The sequence below is a fragment of the Mesoplodon bidens genome, assembly GCF_964165515.1.
Source record: "Mesoplodon bidens genome assembly, contig: HAP1_SCAFFOLD_817, whole genome shotgun sequence".
In the NCBI taxonomy this organism is placed as follows: Eukaryota; Metazoa; Chordata; class Mammalia; order Artiodactyla; family Ziphiidae; genus Mesoplodon; species Mesoplodon bidens.
Window position 1 is genome coordinate 97,894 of NW_027671215.1, and position 12,544 is coordinate 110,437.

The 12,544-nt window shown below is 33.0% G+C and overlaps 1 long non-coding RNA gene across 1 annotated transcript in view; it reads right to left on the reverse strand.

Annotated features, from left to right (window-relative positions):
• Positions 1-1,317: 1,317 nt before the first annotated feature.
• The window catches only part of LOC308611695, a 43,740-nt gene continuing 32,513 nt past the window's right edge, over positions 1,318-12,544 (reverse strand). Inside the window, exons 2-3 of the long non-coding RNA XR_014015010.1 lie at positions 7,454-7,675; positions 1,318-2,250 (exon numbers count right to left, since the gene is read on the reverse strand). This is a non-coding gene — a long non-coding RNA (uncharacterized lncRNA). The remainder of the gene's footprint in view (positions 2,251-7,453; positions 7,676-12,544) is intronic.

The window sequence follows — 12,544 nt, forward strand, 5'->3', positions numbered from 1 at the left end:
TTCTGTAAGTATAAATAATTGACTATGAACTATGCAGAGAGTTGTTTTACCTGAATTTCTTTGAGATCCATCAGATGTGGCCATTAAAATGAGCCAATCTCCTCCATTACAACTACTCACTGTGCAGGCTTCTAGTCAAGCATTGGTGGAGATAGCGCAGCTCAATTTAAATGTAAAATTCAAGGTAATGTAACTAAACAAGTTAGTCCTATCCTTTTCCCCTTACTTTCCCTTAGAGAGTTTCTGAAGTTAGGGATTTGTAAAATGAAAGTATTAAACCAAATTTAATAGCAAAATGTCATTGATATCATGAGTGAAACCAAGCCCAGTTTCCATTTACCCCAAAGTATAAATTGCCTATCTGAGAAGCAGTTCAAATTTAAGTCATGTCAGATTGGTGGTCTTTCTGAGTTTCAGTTTGGAACTCTTATTTGAAGTCATTGTTTCATTCAAGAGCATCTCAATATCAATAGCAGGTTTTCTACTTCAGCAAAAGCCTTGATGTACATCAGTGCCATTGGGTCCAGAGGATAGCCTCTTTGTACGTTTTTTTCTCCCAGTCTCACTGCAATGTTAAAGTCACTGATATCACAGAGCACATTTCTAATCCTAACTGTATGCCCTAATTTGGGCAGAAATCCACTCCTCCACTTTTATGCAATGTATTAACAACCAGAAATTTAATTGTATTTGTTGAGACTGTAATATCAACGTGAAGCATTCCTTTTTTGAAGCTCAAATTCTTAACACTTGCTTTCCCCTTTGCAAGAAATACTTACTCCTTTACTCCCTTGTCCCCTTAGGCTACCTACGTCATACTTCAGTTAAGAAGACATTTCACAAGGGATGCCTTTCCTCATCCTTCCAGGTGAGAAAGGCTCCCTGTTCCATGGCTCACAGTACCCTGTCTATATTTACTACAATTAGTAATTCTTCTTTAGACTGCAGGCTCTAAGAAATATGGACAATGCTTGCTTTTCCACACCTTGTATTACCAGCACCTAATGCAGTGCCTGGGACCTAGTAGAAGTTCTATAAATATGTAATGATTGCTGAATGAATGAATGAATGAATGTGTTAGTAACAAGATAAATGCATAAATCGTATTTGTAAAGCACAATACAAAGTAATTTCATTAATATTCACCCACTTATTTGTACCTTTATACCCTTCTCTTCATTTATATATCTTAGAATTACTTTTATCAGCAGGGATACAGGATTTAATGATGAAATTTTGAGGAAATGTATTAGAAATATTTGTGAGTGAGTAAGCACTATGCCATGGTGAGAGAGAGAAAAAAATAAAAGCTATTGCTATATTCTTGACTCAAGTCATACTCAATATTATTTGTTACATATTATATTACACACACAAATGCATTCTCACTGGCATGGTATCACCTACATTATTATAATTTCCATTTCCTTCCCAATCCCTCTAAAGCCCATACCTGACCCTTAGACTTATTAAATTGCATTGTTTTAAACCACTTCTCCAATTTGTCAAGGTCATATTACGGTCATGTTGAATTTTGATCTTGACAAAGTATTAATCAGTCTTATCAACTAAAGAGAACTGTAAATGACTAAATCCACATGCTTTTCTATCATCCTAGACTTGATGAAAATATTAAATAGCCTCTGGCCCAGGATTGACCTCTACATATAAAACTTCTGTCCACTTTGGTTGAGGAGGAACTATAAATGAGTTTCATTGTTCTACCTACTTTGTTTCCAATAAATAGGTCTCTGGTGCTGATCTATTTTTATAAATTTGTGAATGAATTCCATTTGTAATATTTTTATAATATTAATATTTAATGTCTGATTTCAAGTCGTGGATGAAAAAATGCTAACATCAATGAAAACTACCACTTGCCCAAATAGATTAATAATAGTAAGAACAGGTAAAGTAGATTTAAAACCTACTGTCATCTTTATTTACTTTCCTGAATTGTTCCCACTGTGCCACTTCCTTACTTTCTGAATATGACAGGTTCATGCATGACGTCCTCCTCTAGATGCTGTGCCATTAAGAAATCTCACTGATTATAATAGGTGATCATCTATGATGGATAATAAATATGCTTGTGCATTTTCAATCACAAATCCACGTCTTGCACACTGAAATGATTTTATTTGTTGCTTGATCACGGGGACTTCTTCCTCTGAATAAATAAGACTTGACTTTGCCTCTTTATGCAGTCATCTGTTCACAGTTCTGCCTCTCTCCAGTAGACTGTGTCTCCTTAAAGACAAATGAATATTCATTCATCTTTGATCCCCTTTGCTTAGCATGCATAGTAATTGTTCAACAAATATTTGTTTAATAAGTTAAACACCAATATGCCGTGAAGTAGGAAAATCTGGAGATGTGAGTGGTCAAGATGGGGGGTGTGATTAAAGGACCCCTCTGAATTCTAAGAACAACCTACTTAGGAGGGAATGCATGAATAATCAACGGGGCTGACTACTTGACAACTAGTATGTATTCAACTTTCAAATTCTATATTATAAGCATCCCTGAGTGTAATTTGAAATGGATAGACAGGAATTTTTATTTTATTTTTTCTAATGAGGAAGCAGTGTAGGTCTCTATTCTCATGGCCTCTGTTGCTTCCTATGAATATTTCTCCAATATCTTGACATCATCATTTTCAGGAAGCCAAGAGAGTCCAAAAGAAAATGACAAACAACAGAAATTGCTTTCATTTTCTAGTGTTTGGAAAAACATAAAAATAGGTTTAAGTTTTTCAAACATACTTAGATTTCATGAGATTTTACTTGGTTTATAATCAATATGATAAGATGCATATATATGTATATAGAATCATCATTCATTTTAAATTGGAAATAATGTGTATCCCCATGGCTGATCTGCAAACTGTCCATAATAAGAACCAAGCTTATGTCCTCCTAAGTCTTTTGTAGCCCCATTTTAACACATTTTCTGAAAGTTATTTCACTTCAACCACTCTAGATACTTTCTAAAAAAACAATAGATGACTTTTTAAAATTTTCCTTTCAAAATGAAAATATTAAAATATGCTACAAATTGGTGCAATAATGGAAGCTACAACTTACCATGTAAGTTTGTTTGTAATTGAGCAAAATATGTTCCAATAATTTTTGCATTGTATTTGCCTTTCTCTCTGTAATTACTAACCCTTTTTCTTTCACTATGGAATGTGAATTTTGATTTCTCATCTTCAAATTTGCCTTTAAATACATTTCTACCCTTATTTTTCTTCCATCTGGAAGCTAAGTTTTCAAGAGAAAATTTGTTGCCACAAATATTGAATGTCTTCATATTAGGAATAATTCTAATGCAACTACTTTGTACTTGGAAATGTGCCACTGTGTTTAGGAAGGCTAAACACATACTTTTGGGTAAGTTCAAAAAAGATTACTCCAATGATTCAACCAAGTATATTTCAAGCATATTGATAAGAAATTTCAAACTAATTGTGTGTGATAGCCATCAATTAAAGACGTAAAATGAATGCCTGCTATTTTAAAACATAGTTAAGCCAAGGAAAAGCTGTGCATAACTAGCATGTTCTGTAAAGATAATTGGCTCACTAACTAAATTCTAACAGCCCATTCACATTTCTAGATTTTAATTGAAGAATGGATGGAAATAGTAAGGTGAGCTCATTGCCCAATACACATAAGCATGGGACAATTTTAATTTCTGCAGAGATGCCCATATTGTGTGAAATCTTCTTAATATTGTGATGGAATACAGTGAATCATGCTGTGAAAGAAGCACACATTTGTTGTACGTGTGTTCACACACACACACACAAACACACAGATACACACACATTTCTTTTCTCTCCTCTCTATTCTCATTTCAGTCCCATTTTTCCTCTTCTTAGATAACTGGTATCATGAATTGAATATAAATACTTTGAATCCATGCTTGAACTTTTTACTATATGCAAATGAATCCATGAAAAACACATGATTGCTTTGAGTTTTAAAAATTTGTAGACATGTCATCATGCCAAATATGTAATCTTAAAAATCATTTATCATGTATATAATTAATTATTTCGAGTGAAGTATTGCATTGCATCTTAAAATAGTTTATATATGTCTTTTGTAAGCAGCATAAACTGGAATTTTTAAATTTATTTTTATTGTCTCTGTGATCAAATGTATTGTGATTATTGATCTATTTCTCCTTTATTTTTCCATGTTTCATCCCTCCCGGTACTAACTTCGTTTAAACACATTTTTCATTCTCTTTTTATGGTCTACCTTTTTATGAATCATATATGAAGTATTCATTATTAGTGTTTTCTGAAAAATTTGACATATATTTCTAACTTGAAAAAGTCTAAAACTAATTATCTCATCTTCCTCCTAAGCAGTTCATGGACCCCTCAAATTTTAAATCTGATCTCCAGTATTTCAGTATATTATCTAGTGTTTTAGTTTTACTTTGTACATACCCCCATTGGCTATTATTTTTTACACTCAACCGTTATTCAGATTCATTCCAACATTACAAATTTCTTTGCTGGTCACTGTTCAGTGCACCTTCCTACTTCTTTTTATTATGCTTATTTTCTTTCTTACTGAAGAACATTCTTTGTACAATGGTCTCCAATCTTGCCTAAAACACATGAGAATTATGTGAGAACTTTTTAAAGCTCCCATTATTGAAACACCGCCTAGATCACTGGTTAAAAAAAAAAAATCTCCAAGTATTGGCTTCAGGCATCAGAATATTTTTTAATGCCTTCAGACAATTCCAATAGCTGCTGCTACTGCTTTAGTCATTTTGTTGTTGTTGTTACAGTTTGTGGGTGGTAATTCCTCTTTGTCTATGAATGAAAATTTCTTTACTTCTTGTTCTTGAGTAGTTTTTTAAAATGAGGTGTAGAATTTTAATTTGGACAGCTATATGTGCTCAGTACTTTGAAGATATTATTCTATTGTTTTCCAGCATCTACCTGTTTTCTGATAAGACAACAGCATCTACCTGTTTTCTGATAAGACAGCAGATATTTAAAGCCAGCCCTCAAAAACAAGGCTTATTATTTCCAGGGCCCCCTTGAATTTCTTGGTTTCAACTCCTCCTCACTATTCTAATGTTGAATTTGTTTTTTCTCCTTAAATCCTGAGACTGGGGATCCCCCCCCCCATTTTTTGTAAGCTTGTTCATTTTCTTTTTATGTGTTGCTACATGTAAAAGCAACATATAAAAGAAAACACAAGTATAACAAACTGTGTGTTCAGATTGCAAGAAAGGATTCTCAATATCAGTTCAGCCTGTCCTATTGACTGAAAGCATTTACCTTGTTTCTTTTACAACTAACTTGAATATTATGAGTCTTACATCTAATATACAGTACTCTTCACCCTTCTTGGAACGTCTATGCTCAATAAGGACATTAGTTGATTTGTCACTAATATTGCTTTCCCTACATGTGAGTGCATTCAGAGTTCTATCCTGTCCCATATACATAGCATAATCTTATATTTTGTATCTAACTGGCATCAGTTTTCCTTTTTTTTTTTCGATTTACTTTTAAGGTTTACTTTTAGCAGGACTGTACTGAAACACTCTTACACCTTAATAGATCTAATTGTCTGGACTTAAAATAATAGATTTCTCTATCACAGGGGCATTTGTCTGTACAGATACTGATTTCTGTTCTCTGCACATGTTTTCATGTTATATGCCCAGTGTAATATGAAGCGAGTTAATTTGTTGTGTTGCATATAGTAAAGAATCCAGCAGAATAATGTTATTTAGGGTTTTTTTTCCATTATTTCTATGAATAACAACAACATCAACAATAATAGTAATAGAAAAGATAATTTCTACCTATAGCAAGTCTCAGTTTTTTCTTAAATGCAGTAGAAGGCCCTTCACACTCTATTTGTCAGCTTGGCTTCAGGTTTTCATATTGTTGGCTAGAAGACAGATAAAGGGGATTATGGACAGAACTGAGCCTGGTTTCTGCTAATCTCCAACTTGAATTCTTTCAAGGGTTGCAAAATATGATTCAAGTATTTCACAGGCCTTTATAACCTTTGTCATCTGTCTGGTATATGTGCCATCATGGGTGGATTTGGAACTGACATTTTATATCTCTGATCTCAACTGTATAAATATTTGTTTAGACTGACTATCAACATAGAACACAGACATTCTCTTCTGATGTATGGATGATAGAATAGTCCTTAACTGGGCCCCTAAGGATGGGGCAGGCACAAACTAACAGAGGGAAATGAGGCAAATTTTCAATGAACTCAGATTTTATATTTTCCTTTAGGTAAAAGAGTGGTTGCTTCTATACCAAAAAACTATTTCTTATAATTTGGGTTACATTAAAAATATCTCAAATATACAACCATTTATCTGAATCTATAATAGTGACTTGGTTTTCTCAAATACATTATATATGGAGTCCTTTAGACTGGAATTAAATTAATCATGGTTGTTATTTTTTTTTTCTATAGACTTCCCAGCTATTTTCCCCTAGGAAAACTCTCTTAAATAATCAAGAGAAATATTTTAGGCAACATTATGTAAATCATCACCCTTATTAGATGAATTAATATTCTTGAAGTTATAGCTCATTTCATGGAAATCAGATTAACCTGATGTTATGGGCATTGTCATTTATCAGTAAGTTATTTGTTAATATGCTCAGTATGTGACATAAAATATGTAACTTTAATAAGAGAATGGATCACCTCAAATAATTTAGCAAATCTTGAAAATGATAAGGATTAAAATTGTGGATGTATAAAGGACACAGAAGCTTGGAGAACTTTAAAACCATCTATTTCTCTCCTGTTTCCCTCACACAAGGAAATGAAGGCTGACACTTTAGCATGGTTTGGAAATCCTTCTAAAAATTATCTGACTTTCTCTTAGAATTAACAAGTAATTTAAAGTTTTAAGAACTGCAGAACTGATCACATAAATTACCATAATTTAGTCAAGAATTTTTTTGAATATCCACCTTTTGACAAACATTGTACATATATATATACCAGGTTGTAGAGATGAATAAAATCATCCTTAGTCTCAAATAACTGAAAGAAAAATCCCCCAATATTAGTGAATACTGAGGAATTAAGGATGATGCTATGAGAAAATTTTTATAATGTGAAATTTATTAAGTTAAATAAAATATTGTGCTTTTGAGATTAGAATGACTTGGTTTTGTTCTAATGATACTGATGATAGACAGTGGTTGTATTTTGCAGAAGTTTTATGGGAGCAAAATAAAAACTTGATAATGTGATATAAATTTGGTCCCCCAAGGCGATTTTTATTGTTATTTCTATTGGTGTTGTTAATGAGAGAAATTTCTGTGAGCTATTAGAAAAAAAATGTGGATATCAATATCTAATCAAAAAGAAGGACAAAATAATGGATAATTAGAGAATATATATAACCAGTAAGTTAAAAATATACTCACATGCTAAGGAAGCACAGTGGTGGAAGTTTTGCTCATCATAAAGCTTTAACAGTGAGTAGAAGGTATCTTGGTGTCTTGGGTGTGGGAAGATATGCTAACAACCAGTGATAGATCCGTTGTAAAATTTGGAACTGTTCCTTTGGTATTAAATTTCACTTAAGACCTGTGCTTCTGGACAGGATGGAGTAACAGGAACTGGATTTACTCTCCTGGCTTAAACTGCTAAAAGTAAAAAAATATATATATATTAAACAATACTTTTAGACATTGAACAACAAACAGCACAAGACAACGGTTGTATAAAGCTGTTAATTATAATGACAACCCATAAAAACCAGTGGCATAATGTTTTGTGTAATACAGTTAAATGTTGGTGTTTGAACAAGTCCCTGGTCACCTGTGAAAAATAAAGGTGGATTCTCTTTTCATATTTATTAACAAAATGAATTTCATAGGGATGCAGTATTTAAATATGTTAAAATACTACAATTACTAGAAGAAAACATTTTTGTTTTATTTAATAAAAGTTAATTTTTTAAATTTTTTATATTTTTGTGTGTTGCATTTATTGCTTTAAGATTATACAAATATGTTTTGATATAATTTAATACATGCAGCATCAACTAGAGTATTCAGTACACAGAGTATTCAATGGGTATAGGCTTAGTAGTGGGACCAAATTAGCCCTAGACTAAATTGTTTCACTTGCAGCCTAATAAGGCTTACAAAGAAGCCTCAAAATGATCAAACTATTTCTTAACTACCTCTTTGAGCAAAGTTACAAATATTTACAAAAATACAAATACGCCCTGCAACCAGTAAAGTAAAATTCACAATATCTGACATGCAATCTAGAATTACTAGGGATGCAAAGACGAAGGAAAATATAACCCATAACAAGGAGAAAAATTAATTAATGAAAACAGACTGAAAAAGGGTACAATCAGTAAACAAAGACATTCAAACAGTTATTATAACTAATTTTCATAGGTTCAAAAAGTTTAAAGGAAAGCGTCAACATCTTAAATAGACATACAGAGGATATAAAAATAACCCAAATTGAGTTCCTAGAGATGAAAAATATAGTTTCTGAGATGAAAAATAAACTGGATGGGATTAAAAGAGATGAGGCAATGCAGAAGCAAAGATTGACCTCCCTGCAAAAGCAAAATTTTGTTATTATAATCTGTCCCACTGAGTAGTCCAAATATAAAGTCTGAAAAGCAAAATGCCAGCTTGGTCATCTTTTTCCATTTCAAGTTTGCTTTACCCTTTCTGGTTTGTGCTTCCAAAAATAATTAAAGTATAAAATTATGAAAATTGTATTCAATGGTATTAAAATTAAGCATCTATCCATTTTATGGATTGCCCTGCATAATGCAAATATCTAAAATCTAAATATTATGTGTATATAAACATATATGTATACGTACATATATGGATATATATCTCACTAGCAGAATGAAAAGAAAATATGAAAGTACAACACAAGTTGTGGAGGAATATAGTAAAGGAAAGTAAAATGATAGTATTTTTGTTTTTAGATATAGTTGCCCTACGCAGTGGAAAAAGGATATACGGATTAGCATATTTTATTTTCTGAGAAGCATGAATCAATTTAAAAGATGAATTTAAAGAATCATTAATTTAAATACATAATCAGTCTTCAATTTTTTTGTTACTGACAACATCCCCTTTAAGATTTTCAAAATGCTGAAAGGTGGGATTCCAAGATTTTTAGTTGCTATAGAAGCAATTATTAGCAAATCCTTTCTTCTAATCTCATTACAGAAAATAGTGCCCTTTGTGCCCAGAGAACTCCCATTAGAACAGATAGCTAGTGGGAAGCAGCCACATAGCACAGGGAGATCAGCTGGGTGCTTTGTGACCACCTAGAGGGGTGGGATAGGGAGGGTGGGAGGGAGGGAGACGCAAGAGGGAAGTGATATGGGAACATGTGTATATGTATAACTGATTCACTTTGTTATAAAGCAGAAACTAACACACCACTGTAAAGCAAGTATACTCCAATAAAGATGTTAAAAAAAAAAAAAAAAGGAACTGCATTTCGGAGCAGCTCAGAACATAGGGTGTACCACTCTGGAGCTATCCGACATTTCCTGTGTCTGATTAAATATTGTGTATATATGCTATGTATTTATATCTCCATCTAAATATACATCTGTATCTCCTAAAATACTCTCTCACATATAATGAAGTCACAGTTTCCAGATAGTTGTTCTGGTAGTCATTAGACAAAATATAGTCTCATTTATTTAAAAAATGTGAAATGAGAGAAATGTATGAAAAACTTGATCCATCTTCTGACTGAATTTGTGGTATTGGTACCTTCAGAAGAGGAAATAATTAATTTATTGTAAATTATTTTATTCCTCATTTATTAGAGAGGAAATTTATAAACTGAAACTGTTAGGGCTTAAAGGGTTTTTTTCCAGAAGATAATATCTGTGGTTCTCACCTTACACTGAGCAGTATATCACTAGTAAACAATCAGACAAATAGGTACATTATTAAGTTATTTTATTTTCACCTGGCTTTTTAATACTATCATCTGATATACATCATATTAATTGACACTGCAATTTCTTCCTTGATTTGTATATTTTTTTCTACAAACACTTTGCATTCCAACTTCCACGTATCTGATTTACTCATCCCTGTGATGGTCTTCATCTTCAGACATCTTGCTGTCTGGGCTGTTCAACCCTGTGACAGTAAAAGCACACTCACTAGGGACTAGGAGTTTGAGAAGGACTTAGAAAATTGTTTGGAACCTGAAAAAAAGGGCTCCAGAATATGAAAACAAATCTGCAAAATGGAGATCAAAACTTGTGTAATTAATATTTTCAACTAATATTACTACAACAGCAATGTTACTCAGCTTTCATATAGTTATCTATAAATTATATTGGATATGTGACTTGGGCACATTTTAATGCATTTGATAACATTTAGGGTAAAGCTTCTAAAAGGGCAATTGCCTAGGACTGAGGAAGGTTTAAAAATGGCCCTGCACAGAATGAACTAGAAGTGACTTCAATGGGAGGCTGAGGCAGAGATGCTGGACCCGGAGAGTGACAGAGCAGGCGTACATTGGAGAGAGCTTTCCTATATAGGAGAGCCAAGAATGTGTTACTTATTGAGGGGGGAGCATGAAGGTAGTGGACCCTATAATGAGAATCCTAGGATTGCTCCTAGATTTCTAACTTGGATAAATGACAGGACGGTACTCTTTGGTGAATACTAAAGGAACAGCAACAGCAGCAAAAGTCTAAGAATGGAACTTTAACATATCACAATGCCACCTTTAAAGTAAATTTGGCATTCTTCCCTTTTTGAATGAATGAAAATACATTAATTAAAGACATACACGGGCTTCCCTGGTGGCGCAGTGGTTGAGAGTCTGCCTGCCGATGCAAGGGACACGGGTTCGTGCCCTGGTTTGGGAAGATGCCACATGCCGCGGAGCGGCTGGGTCCGTGCGCCATGGCCGCTGAGCCTGTGCATCCGGAGCCTGTGCTCCGCAACGGGAGAGGCCACAGCAGTGAGAAGCCCGCGTACCACACACACACACAAAAAAGACATACACATTCACACACCTGCTAATATCTGCTCTTCTGCAATCGTGTTTTCTGTATAGTGTCTAAATATCTCTTCCAGTTGAAGTAGTGCTTAAACACTTCAATAGGCCTCTTTTCAGCCAAAAAGAAAAACTGTCTATGACTGTTTCAACATATTTTAAATATATGTATAATCATTGCCAACTTGTCTGCTTTGCAGATTCTAGTTTCCTATACAATATTTAATATCTCCCTTTATTGAAAATGTCATTGCTCAGTATTATGATTGTTTTTCATTTTGATTATATGTCTGAATATTAGAATTATTGATTAATCTCTTTATTAATGGAATAATCTCAGCACAATGTTCAATACACTTCTTCTCTACCATTATTATATGTTATTTTAAAGATTTTCCATACAGTTACTTTAAAAGGGATTTTCAGATTTTTCAGGCTTTTTGAAGTCAGCAGGATAGGCTCCAGTGAGTAAAAGAAATGCTGAAGAACAACAATATGAATTAAACAAATTTAAGTAGTTAAGAAAGCACTAATCTAGTCATTGAGAAATGTATACTAATATTTACATAGTATGTATATATAAATCAATAGTTTCTAAATGAGATAATCTACTGAACAAAATATCTTAAAATATGAATGAAAAGATGTTGTAAAATCTCTATATGATTAAAGTACAAAAATTTTTATAAGCTTGGAAGATAAATAATAAGTGCATTTTTGTCTGGGAGACAAGTTGTTATCTGGGAAACCTCAAGACATTTTGTAGATTATTGAAATCACTTTACTATCAATCTTGAGCATTTCTCCTATCAACTCTATAATTAGTATTGGAAATTACCATGATGACTCTATTTCACTATCAGGAACATTGAGGAAACTATTTCAAGTGCTAAACATTGGTTTTAACAAATAAAAAACAATTCATCTGAAGAAGATGTTACAATGAGCTGAGGAATTAAAAGATCTCAAAGTAGAGAAATTTCACTGACTGCAGTATAAACAACTTGAGGGTAGAGAGTGTCTGTTTTTCCTGTTTGCCCTCCAAATTTGGGAACAGTTTTATATGCACGGTGCAGGGTAATAAGCAAATGTTTAACAAATGAAAAGTACTGAATTCATTACCTTGTGGTACAAATTAGGATTTCTTTTGTACTGTAACTAGAAGATTTTAACTTCAGCATTATGAATTATTAATGTCTTTATCTGATTCCCAGTTCTGTGTCAACCAAACTTATTTGAGTGATAATTAGAGGACTTCATGTTTATCCTATCTTCTAGGATTTCACTTTTGCATATCTGTTAATTCATAATTTTGACATTTTTATAGCACAACCAAAGACTATAAAAACACATAGAGCAAGCACTTGCCAAAGAACTCTAAATAAAACACATCTCAGATATGAAATTAGATCCATGCTTGGTTCTACTTCTAAGTGCTTCATCTAAAGAGAGACGTGCAACACTGCTGCATGAATTAATCACCTAGGGTG